The 21549-nt window shown below is 49.6% G+C and overlaps 1 protein-coding gene across 1 annotated transcript in view; it reads left to right on the plus strand.

Annotated features, from left to right (window-relative positions):
- Nucleotides 1-21549, plus strand: part of DTX1 (deltex E3 ubiquitin ligase 1) — an 86321-nt gene that overhangs the window by 24884 nt on the left and 39888 nt on the right. The window lies entirely within an intron of this gene.

Consider the following 21549-nt stretch of genomic DNA (forward strand, 5'->3'; position numbering starts at 1 on the left):
GCTCTTTAGGGCAGATACTGTCTCTCCCTATGTGTCTGTGCAGAGCCCAGTAAAATGGGGTCTTTAGGTACTATTCTAATGTAAATTATTGGTATTATTAGGTGGTTTGTTGTCCCATCAATCAGCAGTCTGTTCCGTTTGGGTTTTCATACTGTGCTCTTGGAGCTTCCCCTCTATTGACGTTGATGGAAAACTCCCTCTCGTCTCTGAGATGAATTCACTTTCTCTGGCTTTCCCCACCTTAGTTTCATTTATGTTTTTTCCAGACACAAAGAGCAGCCAGAGACTTTCAGTCTGAGTGGCTTTTATTTTAGATCGGCCTCAAGATTAAAATAAAGTCTCCACGAGAGAGAGAGAAATGAGAGAGAGCGCAAGAGAGTGTGCAGTGCATGTCTTATATATAACAGGCTCTAGCAGCTCAGAGAACAAAATGACTACTTTCTCTGTGGCTGGGACAACTTCTTAGCAATACAGAAGTGCGGCCTACCCTATAATGACATGCACTGCAGCGTGTGCTGCAGTCTGCTATACAGAGGGCTGGGTTACGCCTGAGTTCGTGATGTATAGTACAGTCTATTTGAGGCTTGGCCATGCCAATTCAGTGCTGGCTAGACTGATGCCTATTTTGCCCTGCCTGCTCCTTGGGAGCTGCCTCTAGTCCACAGTCCCTTAAAACAAGTTAATGCCCTGTTGGCAGAGGTATGTTGAGTGCAATAGGTCCAGAGGGGTCTGCACTCACCACATAATACTTAGGCTGCTGCCAAATCAGACTCAGCCAGCAGAAGGGAAAAGTCCCAGAGAATGTCTCATCAGTGTTGCTGGGGAATGACCCTTAGAGCAGAAAGGCAATGCTCTCCTGAGACTACCCAACATGGACAGACTGTAATGGCCTATTGTCACTGCATAGGGTCTCCCTAAATCTTGATCTGGATTCTGCAGCCAGTTGTGCAATGGGCCACTGGCTTCTCTCTGTCACCAGAGGTGGACTGAAGGAACAAGTAAATGAGTGCAATGCAGTAACATGTAGCTCTTTCAAACATCAATCCCCGGCCCAGGATGACTAGTCGGGTTTTTGTTTGGTGGGGATAGATGGATAAATATCTGGCACCCAGTCACTATAGCTGTTCTGGAAAATGGCCCCAGCCCCTTGCCTTGAGAAGGCACTGTTACTTAGGTTGACCTTGCCTTTGGCAGGCAAGATCATTCTTGGAGGTGTTGTTGCCAAGAGGCCTCCTGGAAAATGGTGTCTAAGCACCCAGCATCATTCTGTGGTGCCAGGAGAAGAGGTTGAGCCTATGCACTGCAGCCATAACCCAGAAGGTTGAGCTAAACCCCTCATACTGGAGTCCCAGGAGCTGGAGCACCCTCTGGAGGATGCTGGTCTGTGGCTGGGGCATGTCTGGAGGGCTTGAGTCCTAGGGATGGCATGACACCTGTGGCTTTCTGAGCAGCAGGGGTCTGTCTGGTCAGAACTGAGCTATGACCCACCCCCTCATTCCATTAGCAAATGCCTTCCAGGCAGGAATGAACTGCTGACCAGGGCTCTGTGATCCCTGTCCCAAAGAACTTACAGCATGAAATAACATCCTTTGGAGCCACTAGCACAGTGGTGCCCTGGTCTGCAGAGAAAGACCAAATACTCTATAAAAGTCTGAAGTCCTTTTTGCCCCAGGGGGCAGGACATCCAAGGCAAGATGGACTGTAGGGGCAGCTGTTGAGAGGAGAAGCAGAATGGCTCCCTCTGGGACTGGGATTTTGACACCATCTGCCAGCGTTGAATTCCCATTGGAGTGAACAGGTGCAATGAGGGAGATGGTGACTAACCCACTACAGGCCTTGTGGCAGCCAAGTCCATGGGTGCCATGGCAGTAAGGGGAGATGCGCATGCATTTGGTTTCTTCTTCTTATAAATATATGAAAGCAATTACAATGAGAGGCAAGTCATAATAAACTGGCATCATTTTCATTACTGCAGCAAGAGCAGGTTGCATCCACCGGGATTCTAGCAGACTGGCCTTTCTGTAACCTTTCCACTTCTGCTGACTTGTCATTTAGTGGGGGCAAGTGGGTGCATCATTCAACCAATGTGTCTGTTGTTCTGGTTGGGTAGGAAAACAGAGCAGAAGAATTTAGGGCAGAGGAAAGAAAAGGATGGATGTGGATTGCAGGGTAGGAGGAAGGAGAGATGGAGAGAGTGGAGGATGAAGGAGATGGTGGGGAGGAAGAGGAGAGAGTGAGTGAGAAAGCAGAGGAAGATGAGAGAGTTTCAACCAGTGCCACGTGCCATGTCTGTACAGCTGAAGAATTGAAGATTGCTCCTCAGGCAGTAAAGAGGAGAGGGAAATTGTTCTGTTCCTTCACTGAGATGATGGACAGAGGGCTTGCAATGTGAAGGGGGTATCTGGGCATAGATGGAGCGAGCAACCAACCACACTGAATAGAAGGGGGAGTGAGCTGTCTGGCAGAATGAGGACATGGATGGGGGAGGTGGGAGCTGCAGGCTGTCAGAAACTGGAGACTAAAGTTAGGCCACTGAACCCATAGGAGGCAGAATCTGAGTGGTAGATACCCAGCCACCCCAGCTGGCCTCCTTGTTGGCAGCTTAGCCGTTGTGAGAATCAGACAGATGCTTCATCATGGCTGTCAGTCTAGCTGCAGGCCCCCCTTCTTGTATTTTGTGGCTGGACTGATGAACCAGAGGACATCATGGGATCAGCCTGGGAGCTGGCAGGAAGCTGTGGAGACATCTGTCCTTGGGACAAGTGACCATATGGCAGTTTTGCACCCTGGCAGCAGTGGTACGCTGGGCAGTGTCAATGGCCAGGTCACTGTGGCCAGTGGCAGCACTGGGCTGGCAGTAGCAGCGGCTGCTAGTTTGGCACCTTCCCAAGTGTGCCACTTGCTCCACCCTACTTATGCTACTGCCATACAGGCATGGACAGACTGCAACAAGCAAAAAGACAGCCCAGTGTGACACACCACCCTGATGACACAGGGGTTTGCTCTGGCTTCCTGTGCTAGTGGTTATAAGTTCAGCTTCCCATGGAGCTTGGGGAAGTGGAGAGAAAATGGCAGCAGATGAGGTGGGTATAGAGCCTGTCATATAAGAGGAATCTAAAAGCTCTGGTCTTGTTTAGCCCGGAGACACCAAGGAGGAGAAGGGCAGGACTGTTCTTCATCAGTACAGCAGAGTGGAAAACTGTTTGAGCTAAGTGGCAGTGTTGTCCCAGGAACAAGTGGGTATGAATCGTCCAGGTATAAATTTAGAGGGCAGTTTGAAGCGGACCCTAACTATAATATCAGTGATATTCTGCAACAGATTTTAGTGGGGAGAATGGAGTGTGGGTTAGTTTTGGCAAACAACTAGATTGAAGTTGGAGCTTGGAGAGTTGGTGAAGGGGATTCTCTGCCCTGGTCACCTGAGACAGTGGAGGACTAGACTGGAGGAGCCAGGAGGCCCCTTTCATTCCTGTGAAAAGCAAAAGCTGCTGTGCAATGGCTGCTGGAGGTCCCAAGGCACTAGAAGGACAGAAAGCCTGAAGAGACTGATGGCCGCGTGAACATGGAGTGACAGCTGGATTCTGCACTGGAGAAAGGTGGAGGGGCCTGAATGGCATGTGAGGTTACTGCAAAAAAACAAAGGCTAAACCAGACCAACTCTGGGGGAATGACTGGACAATCCCTGCATGGGAAAGATGTAGAAGACACAGGGACACACAATGAGGAGGCCAGAAAGGTTACTCATTAGATCCATTTCATTTTGGTGCCTACACTACCTGTCCTGCTGCGGGGGGTGATCATGCTAAAAGGGACCAGGGACCATAAGACAAGCAGTGAACAGGGAGGCAAGAACCAGAAAGAAGAGGCAAGTGGCCTGTGATTGGTGCCTTGGCAGGGAGGAGCATGGGCTGAGGTGCCAAACTGCTCTGAGCTGAGCAATGAATTGGACTAGGGTTGAGAGGGGTCTGGTGGTGCACCACAAGGATCGATAGCAAGGCCGCATCTGATTTATTAACGAGCTGGAAGAAAATCCAAAGGGCGTATTCATGGCACTGGCAGGTGATGTGAAACAACAAGCAACTGTAAAGAGCAGAAGAAAGACAAATGATTCCAAGGGACCTAGAGAGGTCAGCAATGTGGACAGAAAAGAAGATGATTCATTGTGAATGTGCAGCTAATGCATCTGGAGAGGAATAAACTGAAACCTAGGTAATGGATGGGAGAGGAGAGCCAGCAGGGAGGCAGTGATGGCAATGAGGCCGAGGAGTGATTGTAGACAGCACATTAAGTACCAAGTTGCAGTGTGACGTGGCTGCAAATAGGTGTGTGCTGTTTCACACATGGGTTCGATGCAATGAAGCAAACAGCTTCTGGATCCAGCTCTAACTCCACCACTTCGTTGCAGGAGCAGGTTGGCCAACTGAAAAGAGCTCAGAAAAGGCCAGCAGGGGCTGGTGGAGCATGAGAAGAGCTTGTGAGAAGGCTGGTGGGGCATGAGAAGACCCAATATCAAGCTGAAGAATGTCAAAATTTAAGCAGGATAGCTTGTCTAAGGCAGTGGTGCTCAACCTTTTGGTCCTGTGGGCCAAATGATTGGTGTAGGCCAAACAAGTCGTGTGGGGCCAATCTGTGGGTTGGATTGGACCCCACATACCTGGATCAGGTGTTGTGTGGTCTTGGTTGGCTCCTGCACACCAAAATTTGGCCCTGTGCTATCTCTGCCCAGATCTGAGTGCTGGGATCAGGCTCTGGGGCCCCATGCCACCTCTGCCCAGTCCTGTGGGCCAATATCAGGCCCCAAGACCATGCACTATCTTTGTCTGGCCCTGCATGTTGGGATGCAGACTTGCACTGCCCTGTGCACCTGATCTAGTGTGCAGGGCTGCAGCTTGTGATGTGGCACCAAGGGCCAGGGGTTGAGCACCCCTTGCCTAAGGTGTCTCAGATTGAGCCAGGGAGGCTTAACTAAGAGTTGCAGGCTGGAGTCTCAAAAAGTCTATGTTGTTATTATTTTCTAGTAGCTCCTACAGGTTGCAGCCAACATCAGGACCCATCATACTAGAGGCTACCCAGACATACTTGGTGTGATCAGATGGAGCCTGAGGGCTGCCGTGATGCCCCTTGTTGACCCCCTCTGTCCTATCCAACCTCATTCATTTCTCCTCAATCACAACCCACTCACTTTCCTGCCATGCCTTTGTTGGTGAAGAAAATTAAGGAAGGGAGGCTCTCCCTTTGTCCTCAGGCCTGTTTCCTCAGGCCCCACCAACCTGAAGGATTAGATTTGTGGCGTCCTTCCTTCCCTGCAGCTATGCCCATTCCTTGCAGGTAGTTTAAGGTATCACTGTAGTGGGACCTGGCACACCTCTGCACTGCTCGGCCCTCCGGCCACAAACGTTCTTTTGGGGCTTTGGCCCCTTTCCTTTAGCTGAGTCCCTTAGCCCAAGGTCTACTGTTCTGGACCCCCAGCTTCTGGGCCTCAGTCCTTGTCTCACACATCTTGGGCTCTGGCTGGCCTTATCAGCTTCCAGCTGCCTCTGTTGCACTCCTTGGTCCAGGCTTTGACCCTCCAGTCTCCAGCCCACCTAGGTTTGTCCCTCCTGGGCTGTGGGCTCTGGCCCTTTTGGCTTTGGCCCTTCCCCCTTCTCAAACCTCTCTCTGGTTCAGGCCGTTGGTCCTCTGTGTCTCATGCCCCTGCCCTGGCAGGGCCCACTACCATGCTCCCTGGCTCCCCACGGCCTCCTCATCTCTGCTACATCCAGTCCAACAGTTCAGACTGGAATGTAAAGGAAAGCTGCTGCTTTTACAAAAAAGCCTGCCCTGCTTAAGGTGAACAAACAAACAAACAAAAAAGAAATAGAAAAAGGCAGTCACTTTAACAAGGCCCTCCCTTTTCCAGGACACAAACATGCACCAGCCTGTCACCTGGGCTCTTACTGCCCTCTGCTTCAGGTGTTTCATACCTGCCAGCTCTGTCCCTCAGGCAGCTCCCTGCTGCTGAGAGCTCTCCCCTGCGGAGTACCAGCCCTTTCCCTTCCTTTTTCCAGGTACCAGCTTTTAAGCTCCCCTGAGCTTGGCCCTTGCCCTCTTCGGCACACCTGTGTTTCTTTATTTCTAATGTGTAGTTTCCCCTGCTCCCTGGCTATTGCCAGGCTTTGCCACATGCAATTTCCTCCTTAGTAACAGGAGCCTTTGGCTTCCTGTTACACTCAGGTTTGCTCTTCAGGGCAGGACAAGTAGGACTGGGGACATAAGGCACAGAGAGGGAAAGTGACTTGCCCAAGGTCACCTGCCCATCGGTGCCAGAATCTGGAAGAGGATCCATGTCTCCTGACCGTGATTTCCTTTCCTTCACCAGTCTGCCATAGGTGTCTTGCCAGGACAGCTGTCAGGAAGGCCTTCCTGACTGGAAAATGTGTTCACCTCCCAAAGGAAAATGAAGGGAATCCCATCATTTGGCACACACAAAACTAGATTGGATTAAGCAATGGAAAATGTGCTGTATGGAACAACTCTGCACTGGCTGGGAGAGATTAGATAATACCGTAGATCCTGTCTATCCTTCATTTCTATGGGTCAAACTTTTTGCCTGATGTAACTCTGCTGACTTCAGTATGCATCTGCCTGTAGGTTTTATACCAACATCAGTCACCTCCATATCTGAGCATTGGCATGAAAGAGTGAAGCAACGGAGGTGGGAGAAGGAGGTTGCTTCTGCTTGTCAGAAGGTACAGTGGTCTGCTCTGCAAGGGGCAGGGATGCTTGGGACCATTGTTTTCCTTCATGGACTGTAAGTCTGGGGCCTCTCTGTACTACAGTAGGGCAGGGTGCTGGAGGGTTGCCACTGCTGAGGCAGCATCCCAGAAACAACATCTTTTGTTGATTACGAAGTGAAGGGAGGAAGTGCCTTTGAAACGTGCTGACTTGGCGAACAGCGTCAGGGAACCGGCATGGCTGGGCTGACAGCCCCGCTGGATAGAGCTGTCACCCTCAGACCATGAGAGGCCCCAGCAGTCAGGGAAGCAGCATCATGCAGGATGTGCCCACAGTGGTGGCAGGATTGGTTGGGTTTAATATCTGGCTGCAGACACAATACAGTTTAGTGGCAGAGACTAACAGTGACACAAGTAAATGTTAAGCCTATTCAGTAGCAAGGAGCAGTTACCTCCCACCCTTTCCTGGGCGTTCCTTCCAGCCTGGAATACCAGGGTATTCAGTTTAATACAGTTTGATACCTCATCCCTCCTCTGTTTGGAAAGCCTTTCATGGGAAGGGGCTCCAGTTCTGATAGGTCCTTCCCAGCTCCTCCAGACACACAGGCAGCACTCCCCTGGGAGGAGTGCGGGTGATGCATACCATAACTATGACTGAATCCTTGCTGTGTTATAGGTATCTGCTGTGCCAGCTCCTAGGCCCAGTTGCAGTTCAGAGGGATGCCAGTTTGCGCCATTGACTTCCTGAGCAAATGTGTTTTCTGTGTCACCCACCCCTTGCCCTTCCTTTGGCAAGGCACTATAATTTGCTTTTCTACCTGTGTCTGGCATTATGTCACTTGGGTAGCTCAAAATCAGCCCAAGGAAGAAGACGGCAGAGGCACTCTGAATTCTTTATATTCCAATAGCACCTCAGCACCCCAGCTAAGACCAGGGCCCGTTGTGCTGGGCACAAACACTACGATATGACATTCCAGTTCTAGGCATCTCTCTGCACCTGAGTCCTGGCACAGAGACCTTCTTAGACTTCCTCTCTATACAGCTGTGCCAATGCACCTGAATACAAATCTGCCTTCCTGGGCTTGTGTTCTCCCCTGGCACTGCTATCAAGCCTGCCTCCAGTCCTGATCTTTAGCATTCTCTGCTGTTTCAATCTCTGTTTATAAACTAAATAAAAGAAAAATATCACGTGAGTGTCACAGGGAGGAAACTAAGGATTAAAGTTCCCTGGGCTCGTGGCTGGGTGTAGAAAGGTCTTGGGCACTTAGGCATACAGAGAGGCACCTCATGGGATATGCTGGCTGCAGATGTTAGTCATGCTGGGTGCCTACCTGCCTGGAGCACAAGTGGCAGGTCTACCTCTGGCATAAACCATGGGCTGCTTGTACAGTCCCTTCAACAGGCAGTAACACCCAACTAGGGGTGCACTGATAAAGATTTTTATGACTGATAAAGATAGCCGATTATTCATCAGATATATCAGCTGATACTGATCCAATAACCGATTTACAGGAATGCAGCTCAACAGTGTGGAGAGCAGCATCCTGCAGGTAAGTCTGGGGAGGGGAAAGGGTATGGGGGGGACAGATTGTGACCCCCCACAGTGATGGTGATAATGTATATTTATTGGTACATTTATCAGCCAAAAAAGGCTGATAGCTGATAGGAAAAATTTTCCTTTTATTGGTGCTGTTTGATATGACACTGATATATTGGTATACCTCTACACCCAGCAGTCCTTTTTGCTGCAGCTGGCACTCACTCTGTATGCCAACCAAGTCACTGCGGGTCAGTCAGACTTAGGGAGAGAGATCCATGCCCACCCTTCTCTTCTGGGTCCTGGTCGAGGACCTTCGCTGCTGTGAGGACCAGCCATGTACTCCTCTCTCATCTTTCTATACCTGCAGACACATTGGACCACTTCCTAACTGCATCCTGTGGCAGCAGTAGCCCATGTTGTCTGTCTCTCCAGCTGGAACTGCAGTACATGTTCAGCTTCCAGGCCCTCAGTGTAGTGCTGGCTCCTTTTCCCTCTGGGAGCTGCCCAGCCCCGGTTCAGAAGCCTGTGAGATGCTGTCACCTCAGCGGTTCAGCCTGCACTGATGTCCTGTTCTGGCTCACAACCTTTGTAGTCCCTGGAGGCAAAGCCAGAAATGATCAAGCACCTCTGACATACAAAACCCAGTCCCTGGAGTTCACACAAGCTTCAGCTCTTCTCTTCCCATGCAGGTTTCAGCAGCCCCATCACACTGCCTTTTCAGGGGCTAAATACCTTTGTAAACCAAACCCTTGGTGGGAAGGCCACTGAAGTCAATGGGGATCATTCCATTACCCTTGCTGAGTTTTGGCTTAGCCCACAGTGGCTTGGCCAGGTGACACAAAGCACTAAGCAGTCTGTCCGTGTCAAAGGCAGAACCTGAACCAAGATCTCCCAATGGACAGATCTGTACAAGACAATACCAAGTGATTATGTCAGGGCCTCTGGCATCTGTAGGCCCTAAGTCTGTTGAGTTCTCTTGGCATCTTTAGGCTGGGGAGAAAGCATGTCCAGGGAAGCCTGACAGCTGGGAATGCTGCTGCCGCAGCCTTTGCTTCTTCTCAAATGCACTAAACTCTGCACAAAGCAGGCCTGTCCTCTGGCTTACAAAGCCTGCTCCATTCAGCAGGGTGACACCTTACTATTCCTAGAGAGGCAAAGGAAAGAGACTACAAGAGGGTGCAGGGCAGGCTGGAACCATCCTGGGCACTGGAAGCTCCGTGAATTGACGTAGCAAGATCCACAGCCAAAAGAAGTGCTTCATCTGGGCATAGGTCCCATTCCCCAAGGATCCATGCACACCTTAATAAACCTGCCCAAGTCCTGTCCCAGTGCAGACCATGGGGAGGACTCTTTCAGGGCTGGCATGACCCAGTCTTTCCAGAATCTTTTGACCAGCTTCTGGGTGAGCTCCTTGTCAGCATGTGGCATGGGGTCCTGATCTACTGACTCCTGTGTGCTGTAAGTTACCAGGGTCTCAGCTGGCACCAGTCACTGCCTCTGCCCAGTGATTTCTAGTTGTGTGGTGCCTCTGCCCAGTGCTCCCTCTTGAGCACCTCACTATAGACACGTCCAGAGAAGGTGGGCCAGGTCTATAATCCTGCCTGGTTTCTGCTGTGGCATCAGCATCCCTGGCTGTTTTGCTTGTGCCAAGATAACAGAATCACACCCCCTCTCCCTTTCTGTGACCGGCATGCACGCGCTCAGCCCAAGTTGTGTGTGCCTTGCTGGCAGTCCCTGCTGAAGCTTCTGCAGTCATTTTGCAGAGAAAGGAGCCAGGATGGTCACCAAGCCAGCTTTGTTGAAAGTAAACACCGCAGCAACCACTAATGTATGGCTGTTTAGCTTTATGAGTCCCCAGGGAGGGATGCATAGCTAACATAACACTTCAAACATAATTATTGATTGCACACAGAGGCTGCTGTTAAGTTTGCACTGTCAGCCTTGTAAATGGAGACAGGACCAAAGGAAGGTTAAAAACAAGAGAATAGAGTGTCTCTGTTTTTTGTTCTTGGTCTGTCCCTCTGCAGCCAGGCGTGTTCAGGAGCCCTGCACAGAAAGCTTGGTAAGATTCTGCACCAGTACAGCTTGCTGCTGCCTCTGAAGATGGCGTCCCCAGGCCTGTGCAACAATGTCGGGGGGAGAAGGGGGATCTATAATTTGATGGGGCTGGAGTTCCTCTCACCCACACGCTTAAAGCCAGCTCCAGTGGGTTTGCACTGCATGGATTACAGCCGGCATCTTCATGTGCTGCATCCTGACAGCTTCCCCTAGGGCTGCCACCAACCCGTTACTGCTCTCCTGTTGGAGAGAGCTAATTGTGTTGTCTGTATCATGATGATGTCAGGATGTTGGTGCGTCCAGGCAGGCACGCCATGTCACAGCAGTGTGACTGAAGCTGGGATCTGCATGTGCTGCTCCATAGGTTTTTGCTTGCATGAAATAGGGCAGAGCTGGGAAAAACCCATTCCCAAGCCTCAGGAATCCTCTGCTAACAGATCCCATCCTGAGCAGCTGGGAGACCCTTAGGACCACACTTTTCATTGAGATTCCTCCTTCCGCATGTCCCTTTGTGTTACATTGAGACCCCATCTCCCCATGCATCCCACAGTGTATCCTTCCTGCACCTCCTACCCAGGCCTTCTCCCCATGCTCCTCATTCCATCCTGCAGATGCTGAGGGATGTATTTTGTCCATCATTGCACAAACCCTCCCTCTCTGCACCATGGACTTACATACAGGCCAAGAGTCCAGCCTCGGTATTTCCTCCTCCTGGGTTCAAAGCAGTGAAATAGGCTGTGTGATTGTATGGGGCTGGGAACTCTGGCAGAGTGGGGAGACCAAAGTAAAACCTGGATCTGGAGTGATCAGGTCTAGGTTTTTTGAAGACGCAGTGTGCCACAGTGTGCACCTGGCTAATAGGCTTGTCAGGTAGAGTCAGCTCCCCCATTCCTCACACACTTTCTTTCTCTTTCTCCATCTCCCATTCTGTGCTGCTTTATTTCTCTCTCCAGTCAGGTTCTGAGCTGCCCACCTCCCACCCAGTGCAGTAGCATTGTTCAGCTCCACAAAGCAGAGAGTTCCCAGGGAGGAATCAGAACAACTAGGAAAGTCCCTTGCTTAATCAGCAGCTCCCTAATAGGGTGGGTCACGTTTCTGGAAGATGAGAGAGGCTGGCCTGATGGTCTCACAGACTGAGGAGACATGCCGGCCCACCCATGTAGCTCAGCCCACCTTCAAGCAGCCTCATCCTCCATCCTGTTGTCTCAACAGAAGAGATCAATGAGTGTCCATAGTTACGGAGGTTTCTGGATACAGAGATCTGCTCACTGAGAGTTGGTCTGAGACCTACCATCTTGTTAATTATAGGCCACTGAAGAGCTGTCAGATAATTGCTAAAGCCAAGATGGGGATTGCAGTAGGCTGCTTGAAGTGAGAAGCTTGGTGTCCCCAAATTCCCATATAGTCTCCCAAAGATTGACTGTCATGCCCCACTTACTAACAGCCCTTCACCCTGGGTCACAGCCAATGGTAGGGCAAGGAAGGAGCTGAGAGCCTGCATTTCATTCCTTGTCTTTTCACAGATTGGCTTCTTTATAGTATTGCCCCATCTTGACCAGGAGGGACACAGATTTACCGGGGGGAGAGAAAGAATCAGCCCCACATTTATGAAGCATGAGGCTTTCTTATCCATCCACAGACTCTAGCCACTGTGCAACGGATGTGAGCTGAGAGTCCCAAAGTCTTGCCTTCTCAGGACAGCCAGGCTCTGGTAGTCAGGTGGTCATCTGTCACCTGCAGCCAGCATGGTTGAGTTTGGGAGCTGTGCTGGGGTGTCCTGCGCTGCTGTGCTGCCTGGTCAATTCATTCTGGGAAAACCCAAGCAGCGAAAGAGCTGGGAAGTCTCTCAGAACTGTGTAAAGTGGGTCTAAGATGCTGCCAAGTCACCTACTTTGCAGAGGACTGAAGGGCTGTCCTTGGGGTGTCCTGCCATGCTGGTCACAGGCATCTGGCTCAACTGAAGAGGCACAGTCGGGAGGCCCGAGGCACCCCTTTTGGATTAAGCTTCAACCACACGGCTCTGTTTTTACCGTCATCCAGCCTGTCCAATTCAATAATTGTTCTCTCCATGTTTTCCCCTCAGAAGGGCAGGAAGTCTTGTGACAGTTCATTTTGCCTGGGCCTTTCCTGTGTGGGTTTGCACAGGCACTGAGGAGGGAGCAACCTCTACCCTCTGCCCCGCTCTTCTCCACTGATGTCATCCTGGCGCAGAGAACACTTCCCATCCCTTGTCCCCAACTTGCAAGCAGATTCCATGGGAGGTCACGGCTGCCTCCATGGGGGCACCACTTTTATTGCCCTCCTCTCCCACCTCCCAGCCACAGAGGCCTTTGAGTTCTGCAAAACAGCAGGAAAAGGGGAAATTCCAGTTTGTGCAGGGGCCAAGCTCGTGATCCAAGTAGCACCAATGTAAATTCAGAGTAATCATGCTAATGTCAGTGGAGTTAATACAGTGTGGCAGGAGACCTCCCTGAGATGAGAATCTGTCCCGACAAAGCCAGCATGTTCACTGCAGTGGAACTGAGAGCAAGTGTGGCCCAATGGCACGACTCACTCTCGATTTGCATCAGTGTACCTGGGATGAGAACCGGGCTGGTCTGTGTCACTCCAGATTTACTGGAGTTTAAATTAGAACAGAGTCTGTGAAGTAACTGTGCATTTACCCCAGTGGACTGGCTGTAGGCCATAAAGGAGACTAAGAGCAGTAAGAGTTTAAATGTCCATCTCTGTGGTGGATCTGAGGTAGTAGTAGACAAGAAAAGTACGTAGGACAGTACAGCAAACACCTGGTACATACTTGGGAAGATACATAAAAATGCTGTAATTAAGTAAGGGATCTATTTTGTAGCCGTGTTGATCCGAGAAAAAGAGAAGCACAAAACTCTTGGTTCACAGGTGATATCTTTTATTAGACCAACTAAAAAGTGGCAAAAAAGTTGGTTTAATAAAAGATATCACCTCTGAACCAAGAATTTTGAAATTAAGTAAGTTAATTCATCAGCAAACCGTAAGGTCATGGCACCCAATGTGATTGATCATGACTGGACAGTAATACAGGCTTGATATAAGCAGTTCAGATGTATAAAAAGTATAGAAATGTGCTTTGGATTTGTGTCTAGCCATGCACTATCCCTGCTGTTGGCCAGTCTGCACCTGACTGCAGCATTCCCTCTAAGCTGTGTGGTGTCCGCGGTCAAGCAGGCATGCCTGGCAGCGCAGCATGAGTGTGCCTGTGTGGCCGCGCACACCACACATTTTAGAGGGAATGCTACCTGACTCATAGTATGAATATAGGCTGTGCTAAGTTTGCATTCAATGAATTGCTGTGTTGCACTAGAACCTAACAGGTCCTTGTGGGTAACAACCCCAGTGCCACCCCAGCATGTGGATGCACTGGGAAACTGGTATAGCTAAGCATTCACCTAGTGTGGGGCATCTCCAGGAGCCTTAGCACATGTAGCCTTAGCACCTCCTGTCCCAACCAGCAGCATAGGGCATGTGCAAAGAATCTACCCAGAAGGGCATGCATTTCAGCAATCCCAACAACCCTTTAGGGGCCATCATCACTGGAAGAAGCATTTAAAGCCACCCTAAGGCTGTTCTAGACTGTGTTGAAGCCTGGATTGAGCCCCAGGAATTAAAAGGAGTAAAAATGTGTCAGAACCACTCTTGTCCTCGCTCTGCAGGCCTGGCTTCACAACCCTGATCTGCAGGATAGTGGATGGTCTGGCCCCACAACAGTAATATTACTGCAGATTCACACCAGTGTAACAAAAAATCAAACTGCTCAGGGACTGTTTGGGACCTATTGGCAAGAAAAATGACAGGCTTGTTTCATAACCCAGTCCTTGTCCTCTGCTCCCGCTGCAGTTTATACAGGCAGAGTTTAGAGGGTCTGGAGCTGGGGTATGGTTTTTTTTCTGATCATACTTGCTTACAGAGCAGATTTTATTATTGCTACAGAGCATTCAGAGTGGTTTTAGAGGCAGATATGCTGCCAACGTTGAACCCTTCTGCCAGAGCCAAGAAGAGGTTTGGTCAAAAACGTGCATCTGGAGGGAGTTTATAGCTACTCATATCTGTTACCTCATGGTTGTGGGTTCAACCCTTACTGCTTCTGAGCAGCAAATGTCACCTCCTTATGGCTGTTGTATAGAATGAGTTTGCAGGGTCTCTGCCCAATTTCTAGCACTCAGGAATGTAGTGTCTGTCTTAATAAGTTTTTAGGGTCTCTGTTCCTAGTTTCACAACCTGCTTCTATCAACCCCATTTTTACAGATAGGGAACCAGGATCCAGAGAAATTAATATCAAAACATAAGAACTGCCATTTACTGGGTCAGTCTCATATGTTACACAGGGGTAGAGGGTGGATGCTGAAAGAAAGAATGAATGGGGTATGACCAGGGTTTTTCCTCTGTTCCTCTCTCACTTGTAGCCCCCAGCATTTAGGGTTTAGGACGTTGTGATTGAGGCTGCATCCCTAACTTCCATGCTCAATAGCTATGGATGCACCTTTCCTCCAAGAATTTGTCCGATCCCTTTTTTGAATCTGGCTAAAGTGCCACTTCCACAGCATCTGGTGGCAGTGAGTTCCATACTTGTATTACACACTATGTAAAAAAGAACTTCCTTTTGTTAGTTTTAAATTTACTACCTACTCATTTCATTGTGACCTCTAGTTCTTGTATTATGGGAGAGAGTGTGTAATATATCCGTCTTTGCTTTCTCTTCACCATTTAATATTGTGTAAACCCAAATCATGTCATTCCCCACCCCCATCAAACCTCTTTAAAGTAAGATTAAGTGACTTGTCCTGGGGTAACAGAGAAGTCTGAGGTAGTGTCTCCCTCTCCCATTTCTCAAAGCCTAGCCACTGCCCTGAACACTGGACCATCCTTTTCTTCTGCAAAGAACCCCTAGGCTGAGATTGATCATGACAAGATCTTGAAGGGAAGTTGTAATGGCTAGAAAACCAGAGGGACCCTCCAGGTTTAAAGCTAATCTATGGTAAAGTCTGGTGGGTAAAGCTGCATCCACCTTGTTTATAGACAAAATGTAAAACAGCACAAGGGCCCAGTGTCTGGCATTGACTGAAGCAGGTTATTGTGCTCAGGTAACTAGCTTGGCAACAGCACTTTTGTGCAGGCAAAACTGCATCTACATTAAGGCTTTTGTCAGACAAGGAAAGGAACAGATAAAACCGCACGCTCTGCTGATGACTCTATCCCAGCAAGTCTGAGGTGTAGTCCTAGCTGGGTGGGCATGTAGAGGACACCTCTAAACCAATCCAGGGACTGGCAACATGGGAAGAAAAGCTTACAGTACTGCCCTCGGTTTCAAAGCATGCCGAGAGCATCTAGCCCATCTAACAGAAACAAGAGGGGACAGCATTGCTCCTTTGGGCAGCATGATCACAGCCTACAAGCTAAACAGGCTGGTTCGAGTTGCTGATATGTGGGTGGGAGTGCTCCCTGAAAATGCCAGGGTTTGAGTGGAAGTGGCAGTGAGTGGACTTCATCCTGCTGGGTCAGTATTGATGATTTGTCCCAAGGGGGTGCTGCACTGCTGGCTGTGTCCTGACTGGAGTGAGCTGTGAAGAAAGGGGCTCTGATCATTTGGGATTGTTACAAATCTCAATAGCTTCTTTTTCCTTTTTTTTTGACAGTTTTCCGAGCAGGGAATGGTGTGGGTTGTTCTTTTTTGCTATCTTAATCTTCCCTGGCAGCTTCTCTGGAATCTTGACTTCCTCATCTAAGACTATCTATTCGTTGTGCTGCACTAAGCCACCCACGTAGCATCCCAAAGGCAAAGCAACCAATTTCAGGGAGCAAAAGCTGGAACAGTCACTGCAGAGACCTCTGGGAGTAGCCTGCACTACTTTTGGCTCTGCTTTGCATAGCTGCCCCTGGTCAGCACTGTAGAGGGGGTGAATTAGCTGTGTTAAAAGGCAGTACTAATTAGCTGGAGTACTGAGCTTCATGAACTCAGCTAACCTCTTCCCAGTTCAGGTCATAGGCTGGGGGTATCCTCCAACCAAGACACAGCACAGACCAGTCGTATTCCCATGGTGTCTTGAAGTAATGCTGGGTCCTCCCAGATGAAGCAGCACAACGTGCCCTGGCCAGCTTGGAAAGACAGGGACAATTCTTGTTTATTAGGAACATAGACAGTGGAAGGCTGGCCCTTGGTGAGGCTTATCCCCCCCAAACTAATTTTGCAGTGGCTGGCAACAGCAGCAGCACCATAGCACTGCTTGGCGTACAGCTAGGTCAGTGCCCACACATGCTCAACTCTGTGAGGCAGAGGAAGAAGAGGTTAATCACACATGCAGACCACCGTGCAGAGCACAATGGGGGTTGTAGTTCTCATGCTGATGCATGCACTCAGCCCCCACAAATAATATTTTTGCCCTCCATCTATGATTAGGAGACATGATGGGTTCTGGATAAGATGACCTCCACACTCAGAACTGCCTCTGTGCTAAAGTCCAGGTCCTTGCTCCCATTCTACTCTGGTAATATAAAGAGTACAGAAAGGGGCAGCAGCATCCCAGCAGAAGGTCCCATACCGTCCCCTCTGCTGTCCTGTCCTGAATCTCTCATGTACCCAGAGAAGGGAAAGGAGGTGGCTGGAGTCTTCTGTGCTTCATCTATTCACAGGTGTCAGATGGCTCCTTGGGAGCCTTTGCATGCGAATGGAAATAAGAACAGCCACCATGTTTCTTCAAGTCAGCTTCAGAGATAAAAGAGCTGTCCTTGGCTGGTTGGCATCCAGGGATATGGCTCAGGATCTGGGCTGAAGTGAGGAATCCAAGGCAGAGAGTGAATCAACACCTGGTCACCTTGCTTGCCCTCAGAGTATCAGCTTGTATCCAGAGAGCAGACCATATTGGTGCATCTACAGATCACAGATTACAACTGCAATTGTACTAGGACTCTTCCAGGCCATGGCCTGTTGTCCCAAGTACAGAAGGATGGAGTTAGGGGAATCTATCAACTTGGTGCAACCATAAAATGTATGGCCAGGCAATAGCACTTAGAGGCACCATTGTATATTGCACTGGTACAAGTTTGCCCTGAGCTGCACACCTTGGACTGAAAACCTTAGATACAGGCAATGCTGCTAAAAGCCAGGGACAGCTGTTGAATGGGGATGAACAGCAGCCTACTGGCATTAATGTCACTATGGAAGGCCCTAAGGATCTGGAGTCTGCTAGGCACCATGCAGATAAATGTGAGGACAGGCCCTGCCTGCAGGTCTTTGTAGTCCACAAGGACAAGGACAAGAAAGGATAGGAGGAGAAGCAGGAAGCAGGGCCTTGAGTGCTATGCCTGGCTGCAGAGGAGCATGCTCTTTACAGACTCTTTACTGTTGCTGCCCGGTCCTAGATATGACTGTAACCTGCATCCAGCTGGAGGACCTGGTGGGGCTACTTGTGGTGGGGTAGCTCCTATAAAACACCACAGTGTTGCAACCTCCTGAGCAAGACAAGTATAGGGTGCCTCAACTAGCCCCCACTGCCTTGTGGCTACTCCTTGGTTGGAGAAGGGCTTAGGGACATCACCGTGACAGAACCCTGGCTGAGGCATTAGCTGGTCAGCAGCAGCTCTTTGTTGTTTTCTGCCAGAAGCTACAACCATCAAGGCCACTGAACATTTGGACTCGGTCTGGCCTGGGTTCTGAACGTCTGGACTGGGTTCTGTCTCACTGGTCAAAAGGCAGGATGGTAGGTCTAGGGGAGCCTCCACTCTTCCATACTCTTGTCTAGGCATATGCACTGAAGGTCTTGGTATGATGGTTGCTGGACTCTGTACAAGCAGATTCACCAGGCACCTGACTAGACCTCTTATGCATACACCGTGATCCAGAGGATTGATGGTTGCCTACAACTGCTGCTGCCTTTTGCCACTAGCTTGTTCCTGTTCCACTCCTGTCTCTCCACATGCAGCCTGGCTCCTCCACTCAGCTTCCCCCGTATCTCTGTGTGCTCCACCTCATCACAGTCCAAGTCCCATTCTCCATGCCCAGCAAGCTCCACTTGCCCCTTCCAGGGTTCCCGACCGATCCTTACATTTCCCTCCACCCTGGCTTCCAGTTTCAGCTTCCTTCTTCACTCTGCATTCTAATCTCTACCTCGTCTCTACTTTATCCTGGTCTCGCGCTCTGTCAGACTCCTTTTCCAATTCTAGTCTCCCCTTCCCTTAGCTCCCAGCCTTTTCCCATCACTTCTGCTTTCAAAATACAACATCTTTGCCGAACCCATCCCAGTGTCCCCCAACTTCCTTTTCTTCTAGGAGCTTGGCTGATCTGTCTCTAGGTCCTTACCCAGCCTTCAAATTTAACCAGCTGCTAGCTGGTCGGACCAGTGTCTGCCAAACCTTCACCTTCCAGGCAGTGAGGCTGCCTCCTTGACCTCATCTCCTCCCTTTTGTTGTGCTTACCCTTCATGATGACTATATCTGCTGCAGGTGCGTTAAGCCAGGGGGGCTGCTGGGCTGGCCACTGTTGTTTTATGTGCTCTGGGTAAGAACCTCTAGCAATTCTGTTTCTTAACCACTCTCATCCCTTTGAACAGGCCCACCTCAGGCTGGCCAGAGCAATGCAATACCTATATCAGAATGAACACTGCCTGCTTCTTTTTATAAACCTGGAAAGCCAAAGAGTAAAGCAGATTCCCAGTGCAGAGCTCAGTATATGGGTCAAGAGGTATAGGAATATCCAAGAGGCAAAGTGTTCTGATCAGTCAGACTCTGCTCAGTGCTTGGTAATTACAGCAGGGTCTGGGACCAGTCTGTCCCATGAACTAGGGCCCATTTGAACCTAGGGTTTTAATTCATGCTTGGCTCTGTGCTGAAGATGGCTAAAGATGGACTCTCTTCCCAAGCTCTCTTCAATCTCATCTAAAGGCTCCTGTATTCCCCTGCAGCTAATGATCCCCACTGCGCCCCTCTGCAGTCGGGGGGGGCATGGCTCTCTTGTTGGTTCTCTCGAGTACATTTTAGCAACCCTTGCAGCAGCGGGACACTGCCAGCCCTCATCTCCCTGCTTTACCTATGGCAGGTTAGGGCACCCTTGGTGTCTTTGGGCAATGTGCTTTGTAGATGTGTGACAGGGTTGACTGTGTATTTTTTAGGAATAAATTAAACAAGGACTTGTATAAGGTTGTTTGGATGGGGAAGATCCTGCCTTGAGCAAGGGATTGGACTAGATGTGACCTCCAGAGGTCCCTTCCAGCCTGGCCTTTCTTTGATTCTCTGATTCTCGGACCAAGTACAGCACCACTCCTCCATGATGAGACCTACTTTTTGTAACTATTCCTCAGTTGTATCTCCGGTTGCCAGCTGAGTGATAATCTGCAGAGTTTACCTCTGCCTCCCTGTAGAACTGCAGTCAGGTTCAGAACCTCTGTGATCCTGTTGTGCAGGCAATGCCCTATACAAATACATTGCACTGTACAGAGTAGGGCAACAGCTTCCCGTTGCCAGTCTTTACCTCCGCACCTTATCATCCATCACTGTTCCCGCACGTGTTTTCATTTCATGACAGAGCAGCCATTTATCTTTTTTTCTCACGCTTATTTTCTACCATCCCACTGCCAGCTCTCTTGATTTCTCTCTTCCCCTCTTTGTTCCCCCGTTGGAGGAGGGGGAAGGGAAAATGAAAGCAGAAAATGTGGCTGGAAAAAGACCTGAGAACCATTGATCTGGTGGCTGTAATTCCCTTCCACTGAAAGCCATGTCTGTTCTGGAGCAGCAGTGATGCATGTGTAGGGTTGAAACGAGAGTAATCTGCACCAATGCAAGTCATGGTGTACTGGAATAATTCGTTTCTACACTAGGAGTTTGTCTGCAAATGATACCAGTAATTGTCCCCAGCTTTACCAGATGCAGTTTCAAAGGTAGTTTAAATCCTGCTGAGGATGTGGTTTTAGTCTTATTCCTGTAACCAGATTCTGCTGCTACTGACAGCTCACTCAGGCTTTTTGCTGGCCTTCCTCCCCCTCCCTGGGGTGCAGTAAGTCTGAGTAGTTTGTGGCAGTTACTTTTGTCCTGGTGCAGGACAATCAGGACACCCTTTGGTTCTCAAGCCCATTCCTTTTCTGAGAAGAAATGACACAGAACAGCTGCCATTGGCTAGCATGGCCTGGTCACTGGGGCCTCAGGTGAAGCCAGTGGAAAAATTCCCTTTGATTTTGATGGGCAGTGGCATTGAGTCACGGCCTACCTGTGTTTCCTTGAAATATTGTCTTGCTGCAGGGGAATAGTTTGCTGCCAGTTTGTTGCCATCTCTGCTCAGCTCCCTCCCCGCCAACAGAGAAGGGAGCTCTGGCTTCCTTGGCAGCATTGCAATGTTTGAGACAGGAGTACATGCACTCAGTGCCAGGGTGACAGTCCCCTAATTACCATACTTATCCAGAAGGTCTGGCTTACGGGGGCTCTTGGGATGAAAACTTAATCACTACTGGAAAAGATACCTGCAGAATCGAAATCCTGGGAACTGGAATAGCATTTCCTTGCTGTCAGAAAAGGTTAGCCAGCAGAGCCTGGTGTTAATTTATATTCCCACTATCTCAGATGTCACCTTTCTCCCCTAAGGACCATCTCTTGTCTTTTTCAGTTCATTATGTTCCCAGAATGCCTTGCTGTTGATTCCAAACTCCAGCCTGAGGAGGGCAGAATATTTGGCGAGGCTGGGCCAGGCTGACACCCCTTGTGTGATTTAAGGTGTTTCCATTGCTTCCTGTGGAACATATAAATCCCAGCAGAAACCGCAGAGTTGGTGGTGTATGCAGCTATCTAATTGTTTCCTCTTTGTGCTTGCATGCAACACTGTTACATCACAAAGGACTTTGCATTAGCAGAGAATGACACCTGTTCTCCATTTCAGTGGAGACTAAAGCTAAGGAGTCACACATGCATGGTTGCTCTCCCCTATGGAGACCCCTGCTAGACATTTTCTCCAGAGTTTGGAGCCCAGAATTCATCAAGTCTAAGGAGAGGCCTCTAAGATGATTGGTGGTTAGAAGTGTGCATGCAGGTGTGTATGTGTGAGAAAGGGACAGTGGGGTGGGAGTGTGCCTTCTGGGGTGGGTGTGAGGATGTTAGAATGGCAGAAGGAGATGATGGGTATACAAGAGCAGGCCTGGCTGCGGACAACACTGAAATTTAAAAAAAAAGAATGTAATGCAGTATGATTTGATATTAATAGGGCTTTTAAACAAAAGGCTGATAGGCCAC

This window comes from Crocodylus porosus, unplaced genomic scaffold (genome assembly GCF_001723895.1).
Source record: "Crocodylus porosus isolate Cpor-Errol unplaced genomic scaffold, CroPor_comp1, whole genome shotgun sequence".
Lineage (NCBI taxonomy): Eukaryota > Metazoa > Chordata > Crocodylia > Crocodylidae > Crocodylus > Crocodylus porosus.